Raw genomic sequence first — 10,196 nt, forward strand, 5'->3', positions numbered from 1 at the left:
TTGGTGTAAATCCAAAGCAAGTCCATAAGGCCACCAATCTCTAGTTGTTCAGTCGCTGTATATTGTAATTTGTACTACACTGAGCAACATTACTAGTATTATAATAAACATAAAGAGGAGAGGTGAAGAAATCAGTGAAAGCAAAACATGGGGGGGAAAGTTGGTTCAAATTCTACTGCCAAATTAAAAAGTACAGTTACAAACAGGGATAAAACTATGATCCTCTCCACCCATTTCAGAATTGGGCAGCAGAAGTGAACAGCATGGGTAAAAACTGAAGAGAGGAACAGAGATGGATGAAAATCTAGGTGGAAGAACAGCAACAGAATAGAAACTGTTGATCAAGCTAACCCTGTGAAGTTGCTAATACAGAGGATTAACTGAAGACCAGTAGCCTCAGTGAGGCTGTGACCATCACATACAATGGTGACCTCAGCACAGCCAACCAAACACAGAATTTTGCCACCAGTGGTGAAAAAAAACACAAGGGACAGAAGAGGAGGAACATCTTAGGAGTTAGTAAACTGACAGTACCTCTAGTACACCAGTTATTTTCCAACTGCCTCGTTAGCCTTTTGCTAACATGAATGATCCTTAGAAGTGAGAAGAACATCTCAAAGCATATCAGTGTGCAGACTAAAATATACGATGCCTGGGGGAACAAAAACTGGAGATGGGTCCACTTATCTGAAAGTCAAATCAGGATTGATTTAGAATTGTGTTGTTTGAACGGTAGAGTTTAAAATGCCTATAAGTGAATCCCTTCACTGCTTTTCCCTTGTTCTCTCTCTGCTGTGGTATATCCACAGTCACTGCAAATTTGCCATAGTCATGTTAAAAAAAAAAAAAAGGACTGAAACTAAGGAAGAAGAGCATATGTGGCTAACAGCAGCTGTGCATAGCAGCTTCTAAAACATGGTAAGAAGCAGTCTCTTTAGATGACTAACCTAGAAAGCCAAGGAGCTCCCCTAGAAATCCAGAGAGCCACAACCTGGAGACAGCAATGAAAGAATCAAACTAATAGTGAAAAATGCAGCATTCCCCACAAAACTTTCCATAAGTTAGTACATTAACATACAGTTAAACATATTTGAAATATATAAATATCAGATTACCACTTGAGCATAATTCCCTTTAGAGCAAATTTGATTTTATATTTTTCCATATTTTTAAAGGAAACCAGATTCAGCAAAATATTCCAAATGTTCCCACAACATCTGACCTGTCATTCTTTTCTTTCCCACACAAAGAACACTATTTTCAGTTTCATTAAGGAATGGAACAGTTTTTTTCCCACTTTTCTGGCCAACTATCATTTCTGTTGTGACAGTCAAAAGCATTTGAACGGCCCCTTCTTTAGCCCGACATCTCTGTTCAAATATGGATTCAGTTACATCTGTAACTGTGGTAACATCTGTTGTAACTCTAACTGTTGGAACATCTGTTGGATGATCTTAAATTACCTAGCAGCCTGTAGGCACTGCAAAGGAAACATTTCTGCAAACCCAGTGCAGCCCATGGAGTTAAACGACTGCACTGCCCCACCGATTAATCTACTGTAAGTGATACTCCGAACAGACTAATCTCATTGCCCACTAGCATGATCAGCCAGTCATGTACTAGTCCACTAACTGTTTAGGAGACAGAGGTTGTCATCCCAGTAGGGTTGCAAGGGTTATAAATTATGAAGTGTTGTCTGACCTCTCACAGAGCTATGAAACCCCTCTGATAAGAAACAGAGCAGCAGTATAAAAAATTTTCTCCAAGGACAACCATTACAACTGCGTTATGTATTCTTACTACCCTGCAGAGGCTCGGGTTCTAGATGTGAATCAGCACTACACCATGCTGCAGGTAGCATGTGTGGAGCAGTGGTGGCATCCCCAGTTCACAGAGGGTACTGCTGAAGCAGAAGAGAATAGACAGAACATGGATACAGACAGAGGGGACACACATAGGAGAAATGAAGCAGTACTAGCATGAAAAGCCACAGGCAGAGGAGCAGCTGCCTAACCAGGGCCAAATTTCCATAGACATGGCAACAAAAAGTGATAAGGAAGAATCTGAACAATGGTCATGACATGGATTTGGGAAGGATTACGTGTGAGGACAAGACTGGGAGAAAAAGCATGAAAGTGCTCAAGTGAAAGTCTGCCAAGCATTAGTGGGGGTTGGTGTCATAGGCTGGCCAGAGGTGGAAGCTGCTCTCTCAGTAATAAAGGAAATGTAGCTTGGGCATGTATGGGAATCAAAATTTCCACCTTCTGGGAAAGATCATATTTTTGACTGTATTTTGGTTCTGAATTAGAATAATATTGGTATAAAGGGACTGCCCATGCAATTGCTACTCGCCAAAGAATCTGATTTGGAATTGCTGTGAAAGGACTTTTCAGAAAAGGAACACCCACATCAAGCAATCAGGTTGTCTTAAGTACTGGGTTTGGAGGTACTGGCACAGATGGCACAGACAGGTGTCAAGCTCTTCATCCCTCTTTCTGGTTTTACACAGTTTCACTATGCGTAAATAATGAATCACAATGCAGAACCTAATCATTATGTACAGCCTAATGATTCAGGTGTCCCACCTGCAAGCTGAGCATTTGGAAGATCAGGCTTAGGTCATCATTATGCTCTGTCCCATTGAAAAAGGGAAAAAAAAAAGGATTTTGACTTAACAGTTAGCATAAAAAAACCCCCCAAAATAAAAACAACAACAAAAAAACCAAACAAAAACCCCTTAATCCACACATAAAACCAAACTCTGAAAAATGTCAGATCTGATCTGGACAAGACTAAATAAATCAAGAAGTGGGTTAACTGCTGATACAGTTGCTTAACTGGGAAAAACATCTATTTGCAAATCCCCAAACTAAGGTGTAACCTGCTAATAGCAATAACCTAACAGCGCTTCACAAATATGAGACTGATAGCTGACATGGGAAGGGCACGCTGTAGAAAACAATTATTTGAAGAGCACTGAAGCACATCCAGGTAAATTCCTCAGCACTGACTAACTACAACTATCCAACAACAAAAGGACTTAAAAAAAAAAAGGCTGTGACATGTTAAGTACTGGGATTAAATGTGTTCATGTAATTACTGGCAAAAATGTTTTTTATAAACACCTTCAGCTCTTTCATCAGACAGCAAATGCTAATTTGCTCTGCAGACAAGATCAACAGCACCAGCTCTCCCTCCTCCATCATGAGGTATTCACAGAACCACAGAATGGTTGAGGTTGAAAGGGACCACTGGAGATCATCTAGTCCAACTTTCCTCCTTGATCAGGGTCCCCTAGGAAAGCATGTTATTCAGGATTGTGTCCAGATGGCTTTTGAGTATCTCCAGAGAAGAAGACTCCACAGCCTCTCTGCACAACCTGCATTCTCACATTATGCAATAGTTGGACAAGCAAACACCTGAGGGGAGAAATACAGTAATGCTGAAGGCAAGAATACCTTCAGGGTTGCTGGCAGCTCTGTCCTGGATGGGAATTTGTGTTGTAGAAAAAACCAAATGAACTCAAACCAAACAAACATCACCCCCTCCCTCTCCCTCCTCCCCTCCCCAAAAAACAAACAAACCAAACACCAAAAACCAAAATCAAACAAACAAACCATCAAAAAAACCCAAAACCAAACCACCAGAAGGGGTTGAAATATTTTCCTTTTTTCTTAGGCTGAAGACGTTTTCTGTAGATTGGCATTTCACACCAGCAGCATGCACCCACTGACAAAACAACTAATGCAGTCGGCAGCTCTATAATCTGAGAATACAAGGGAAGAACCCAGGCTCCGGTGAAGCCAAGGGCAATACTGTCACAGAGCCAAGATTTCTACCCTGACTCCTGTGGACTTAAAAGACAAGGTAACAAGTAAATTTTTCCTTGGGTGCTCTCTTAATCTGCAGATCTAAATTAACACGAGCGTCTCTGGTGTTTACTGAGCTTGTGTTATTAGCTGTTTACTTTGCACAAAGCCTGTGCTTAACCAGCTATAAACCAATTCTGCTGACTTACATCACCTACATTTGTCAACCGCTGTCATCTGCCATTCATATAACCACTACCACATTCCCACGGAGGCTCAGGAGTGCTCACGCAAAGACACTTTTACATTAAGAAAAGTCAGTCACCTAAGTCAAAGGAAATGCACAGCCTGGGGAAGAACTGACAGCTTCAAAGATCTCTTTTATTTACTCACAGAAACTTTCAGTCAGGGGCATATTTCCTCACATGCCCCTGGCTTTCCATCTAACTGACTTGAAAATGCAGTGGGTACAGTGGGTACAGTGCCTGTACACTTTCCAGTTCAGCCTCCCTGAACTTCTTCAGGCTGCATCAACAATGGGGTACAGAGCCTGGATAAAGACCAGCTGTTATATCTCTTAAACTACTCCTCAGTCAGGCAACACATGTTTTTCTGATACAACTGGCTCATTACAATAGCAGGATTATTTACAAACATTACAAGGATGTAATGTTTTAAATCACATATCACTTCTATGTGAGGTGGAGAGAAAACACAGCCAAAAGTAACCCCTACACTTTTTTCACAGCTTAATTTATTATTGCTGTTGTGTCAGTCCAGCTGAGTGAGTAGGTGGGTTGGTGTGTGAGGTAATATCTTGGGGTGAAAGCTCTACTCTTGGTTTTTAAATAAACCCAAATATTGAGATCCACTATGGGTGGTTTAGTCTGTCAGACCTATGACACCCTCCAACCTAATAACTTCAGCACAGCTGCCACACACAAGTGTACCCCATGAGATGAGATGTTAGTGTACCATTTCACAGATGGAGATACTGATGCTCTCAGCAGCATCTATCTTTTAAATGTAGCCTTTGACAGACAGTGCCAAACCCAACAACATATGAAGCATCCAACATCACTGCTCCCATTTTAAAACTCTGTACATGCTTCTTCAAGATCACAGAGCAAACCTGTGGCAGGAGAAGCTGCATCAAGGGAGATTTAGACTGGCTGTTAGGAAACATTTCTTGACTGAGAGGGTGGTCAAACAGTGGAAAAGCTTCCTAGAGAGGCAGTTGATGCCCCAAGCCTGTCAGTGTTTAAGAGGCTTTTGATGCCCTTAATAAGGTGCTTTACTTTTGCTCAGCCTCAAAGTGGTCAGGCAGTTAGACCAGGTGATGCTGTAGGTCCCTTCCAACTGAAGTATCTATTCTATTCTTACTGTTATTATCATCATCATCAACTGCAAGGGGAGCAGCATGTAGCCTTATGTAAAGTGTTTCTAGGATTCCCTGGTGAGAGGCAAGGAATACTATCTACTAAGTATAACAGTAAGTCCCCCAGCACAAGCTATCTCACATGGGCCTCTCATTCAACTTGTGCTCCCAAGTATTACTGTCACATTTCTCAAAAGGCTTACTGCATAGCACAACTGTAACAGCAATTATTCCCCCTTTTAATACCTCTAAACAAACACTAATCAAGAGCAAACCAAGCAAACCAAGATACCTGAGTTCAATTCAAATTACAATCTCCTGGTTCTGCTTCCTTCCTGCAATTTCTTAATTTCTTCCAGTATGTTTTATCATGCACCTGTTCAGTGATATCCCAAGGCTGAGATTGCCCCTTAATCCTCAGCCTGTTACACTCAGAGCAGAAATTCCCTTGAAATCCCTTCATACAGAGGACTTCATACTAAGCCCGTGTGTTTTGTTTAAGTGTAACACAGAAAAGAAGCTTGTAAGAGACATGAAAAGTCAGTTCTGCTGAAGGGAAACAAATTATTCCACATCCTCTTTAAAATCAATGCACTGCCATTGGAATACAATTAAGCTGTGTATACAGACACATCAAAGATTATTATTAAACTGTCATGTGGTGTCAGTGAGAATGCCCTTCCCTGTCAGGCCTACCGTCCTTATCTCAACATTGAGGTGGGGCCACTTCAGATACCTGAAATTAAATTCCCCAGGGGTCACAACTCTGAGTAATTTTTTTGTAATGCAGGCAGTACCATCCTGTGATGCAATTTAGTAGCAACACAGGAACATATTACGATAAGCAACAGTTTGTGCTACTTTGAATCTATGAAGCAGTGAATCCAACAGCAATGCCTAACAGACAGCAGGTTGCAAAGCCATCAGTTCTTGTGGAAGGCAAGGACTGACTTCAAGCTCCAGCTCCACAGAAGAGTGAGTAAGGAGAGATCTTTAGGTAAGTTTAAAAGACTCCATTTCTTCAAAATTCTGTCAGTTATGCCCTCAACAAACAATAGAGAACAAACAAGAAAAGTAAATTTTCAAACAAAAGAACAAAACTGTATTTAAGTTGATGCTTACAATACTGCAGCTAGTCATGGAAGTATTGTTATAAGAAAAGTCTGCATTCCTAAATGCATATGCCAATATCAGCCTCAGGCAATGGAATTACATTTCAGATCAAAACTTGAGCAAAATTCAAGGATGCATAACTTGAATCAATATCAGGCTCAGTTTTGAAGTTTAAGCACTGAATTTTAAATACTTTTCAGTTTTTCTTGTGTCATTTCAGAGTACTTTAACCAATATTAACTGAAGGCACAAATCCTACCATTCAGTTGTTTGCAGAGCAGAACTAGCATGATCAAAAGAGACCCTGAACGCCTGTTTGGATTTTTTAATTTCACAGAATTGTAGCTTGAAGAAGCTGAGACATTACTGACTACCAGTAAGCCCTACCCTAAGAGATATTTTCCTTCAAGAATAAAAGTGTTCCACTTCCTAAACTTCAAAGACAGTAAGAATATTTTCAGCCAGACTCAAAATGGTATTTAGGAACCTGGTATTTATTCCTGTTGATTTCAGATGCCTCAATACCTTTGCCTTCAGATAGAAACTCCCTTGCCAGTAACACCCTCTGTTAACAATCCTGGAGCTCAAGAATTCTTCTTCTAACAGTGTGGCTTTTTCCTTGCACATGGCTGAATCACCAGGATTCACATTCTGCTCACAATCCTTAAATGGACATAACCATTCCAGTTGTAAAGGGACTCTTTCTAAGGATGTCATAGCACCTATATATACAGTAGAACAAGCTTGGCAGGACAGGTTGAAGCTGTATCACAAAACCCCATCTACAGCTGACAAGGACTAACAGTTAAAAAAAAACCCCAATCCAAAACAAGATTCAGTGTCTTGTCACTGCTACAAAAGATCTGGGATTTGTCCTACCAGTCACGTCAAGAAATACATTATTCTGAGTCAGGATGACTGATCATTGCTTTTGCTTGGTTTCAGGGGAATTACGCTTACATGATGGCATTCAGTAAGTCTTGAAACTGTTGGCCAATTCTGTCAAAATGAAATAGATCTAAAGACACTAGCTGAGATCACAGCCCATCTGTACTTGGTGTACTTGCGCAAATGCGTGCCTGGCAGAACAAAGACAGGAGTTGTGCCCTGGAGATGCAGGGACATAAAAACAAAGCACTTTGTGACCAGCCGAACTCAAGAAATCAGATCTCCTACAGAACTGTGTTCCTTGGTTGATTAAAAGTTTACACTGAACCACACAAAGATTTTCTGTTCCCATGTTCAAAATGCAATGTATCAAATCAGTTATTTGTGTCCTTTGAAGTTTTAAGGGAGATGCCAGTTCAGGGGCATTTGCCCAGAAAATCCTTCTCCCTTTCTCTTTACAGCTTCATTTACACCCAATATCTTATTGCCAAATAGAGGTTGTCAAATATAAACATATCACTCAGTCACCGAGCTAAAAACTGGGGAAAACTGGCAAGTGTCTGATTTTAGACTTGCTTTTTCCGAGCTGGCCTGTTTCTACAAAATTTGCAGGAACTTAATTACCTTGGAGCTGTTCTCCTCATGTCACGCTTGGTGTGAAACTGGGAAATGGTGATAAAATATTATTTAAGGGACAAATACATGTGTACGCATATATTAAGGAATGGCAAAAACCTTGTTTCCAATAGAAGCTGGTTATCTTTTTGATCTATGCAGGTGTGTAGCATCCCCTCAGGCAGTGGAATTGCTCTCCAAAGTCATGTGGATGAAGGTACAGCCACATTCTGAGGCTGAGCATCCACAAGTGTACACAGCAGCTTTTAGGATGATTTGCAAGCCACAGATAAGTGGAGGAGCACAAAAAATGGCTTACTCCCAATGAAAAGCTGGACACTCTTTTTAATGAGGTTAGTGCACAAAGGCCACACAGAGGACCTTTGCACCAGTAACAGACTTGGAGCGTGGTACAAGTCTTGACTAAGATGAGAGGGAAAGAAGGAGCAGTGAAATACATATCTGAAGGAAAGAACTGAAACTATCAGAAGGAACACAGGAAGAAAGTTAAGCACCACAGTGTCGCACCCTGAATTGTAGCTAATTCTGTCTTCCTTGGAAATTTGAGATCTGATGATTCTCAAACAATGGGAAAGCAGCACTGGGTGTAGGGGAAAGCTGTTTTTATAGAGAAACCATCAGCTTGTCAGACTCCATTTCCTGACAGCTAGTTTGTAGGGAACAATGTTGCTGTGACTCACCAAAAGATGTTTGTTTCTTGTGGAAAAAAAGTCACCACAGGACTGATTGCATTAAGTTACATTTCCTTGAGATCCAACTGGCTCACACACTTGGCAGCCACAGAGACCATGCCAAGCTGATGTTCATTTCAACATCAGATTTGAGACATTTTTAGGAAAACAAGGAAAACACTTGAAGGCAACCAATCAACTTTTAATGTTTTGTGGCATTTTTTGAATTCTTTCCCCAGAAAACAAACACTGCCTACAAAGATTTTCAAATTACACACAGCATGCCAACAGCTTAAAAGTAACATCCGAAAGTAACAGCAAGAAGCTGGTAAGTGGCAGAGTGAAATGATTTTTCATTAATGATTCAAGATAGCCAGGCTTACATTTGAGGCAAAGGAGAAGGCAGGCATCCTGCTCTGATTAACTTGCAAAATAAAGCAGTCTTGCAACCATCATTTTCACAATTAGTCATCATATACATGCATAATTCCTGCAGATTTCAATCTGTTAACCTATTTGAATAGACCTATTTCTAAGAATAATATTTTCCTGGACTCGCACAGGCCAAACCAATAGGGATTTGGGAATAAAAGAGAGAGCAGAAAACAAGTGTATGAGAAACCAAAGCCTTATGACACATAGGGGCAGGAGGACTTTACAAACAAAAGTTGCACAGAATCTAAAAATAAGGGTAGAGGGCCTTATCATACTAAACTGGGAAACCTTCTAACAGTTTAGGAAAAAAACATGTGACAAGGTCAGATCTGCTTAAGGGCAATCAGAGCCAAGTGAGGATATATCTAATAGATTTGAAGGGGGAAGAGGCGGGAAGGGAGAAGAGGAACGGGGACCTTGCAAACCGCAGTGGCGTCCTAGCAGCGGGGACCTAGAGATGAAGAAACCTGACAGTAACGCTGAGCAACCGGCTTTGGCAAGAGCCCGACATCTGTCTGGGGAGAAAAAGTTGCAAAATTGCAGCTGAACGCTGAACCAGACTGGCACTCGTTGGCAGATGCGATTCTTTTTTTTAAAGAAGCTAAATAAAAGGCTTTACCCGTTTAGCCTATATTATTTACGGAAATATGCTGCAGTAACTGCAGCTACGCTATTACTTGTATCAGGACAAGACAGGGAGCTTTCGGACTACTCAGGGAGCTGTCCTGGCAAGGGCAAGCCCCGCCGCCGTTCCCGCTCTGCGGCTCCGGCGGTGCCCGCTGCCCCTGTTACCCGGGGGGCCGAGCGGGGACCAGGCTCCCGCTTGGCCCCGCCGCGCCGGTCCCGGGCCGGAGGGAGCGCCGAGCAACAGGAGGCGGGTCTGGAGCCGGGCGGGCTGTCAGAGAGCCCCGCCGGCCGAGCCGCGCTCCCACCCGGCGGGAAGGCACGGGACTGGACGGGACGGGACTGACGGGACGGGACGGGACGCCGCAGTCCCAGAGCTCTGCAGTCCCGGGACGCCGCAGCCCCAGGACGCCGCAGTCCCGCCGCTGCTCCCTCCCCGCAGCCCCCCGAGCACCGGCAACAGGCCCCGCGCAGCAGCGCCCCGGCAGCGCCGCAGGCCCCGTCCCACTCACCGCCGCGGCACCGCCGCCGCTTCCCCCGCGGGCAGCCCCAGGGGCCGCGGTGCCTCCTTCTCCCCCGCCGCGCTGCGGCCGCTCGGGAGCTCGCTCAGGCTCGGCGGGGCCGCCCGGCACCGGCCCCGCG

At 43.0% G+C, this 10,196-nt stretch overlaps 1 protein-coding gene across 1 annotated transcript in view; it reads right to left on the bottom strand.

The window, feature by feature from the left end:
• The window catches only part of SYNE3 (spectrin repeat containing nuclear envelope family member 3), a 59,779-nt gene extending 49,638 nt beyond the window's left edge, over positions 1–10,141 (bottom strand). The window contains exon 1 of the mRNA XM_027673912.1: positions 10,067–10,141. The gene's annotated coding sequence lies outside the window, so the exon portion shown is untranslated. The remainder of the gene's footprint in view (positions 1–10,066) is intronic.
• Between the last annotated feature and the right edge of the window lie 55 nt (positions 10,142–10,196).

The sequence above is a fragment of the Neopelma chrysocephalum genome, unplaced genomic scaffold, assembly GCF_003984885.1.
Source record: "Neopelma chrysocephalum unplaced genomic scaffold, ASM398488v2 Primary Assembly neopelma1_24, whole genome shotgun sequence".
In the NCBI taxonomy this organism is placed as follows: Eukaryota; Metazoa; Chordata; class Aves; order Passeriformes; family Pipridae; genus Neopelma; species Neopelma chrysocephalum.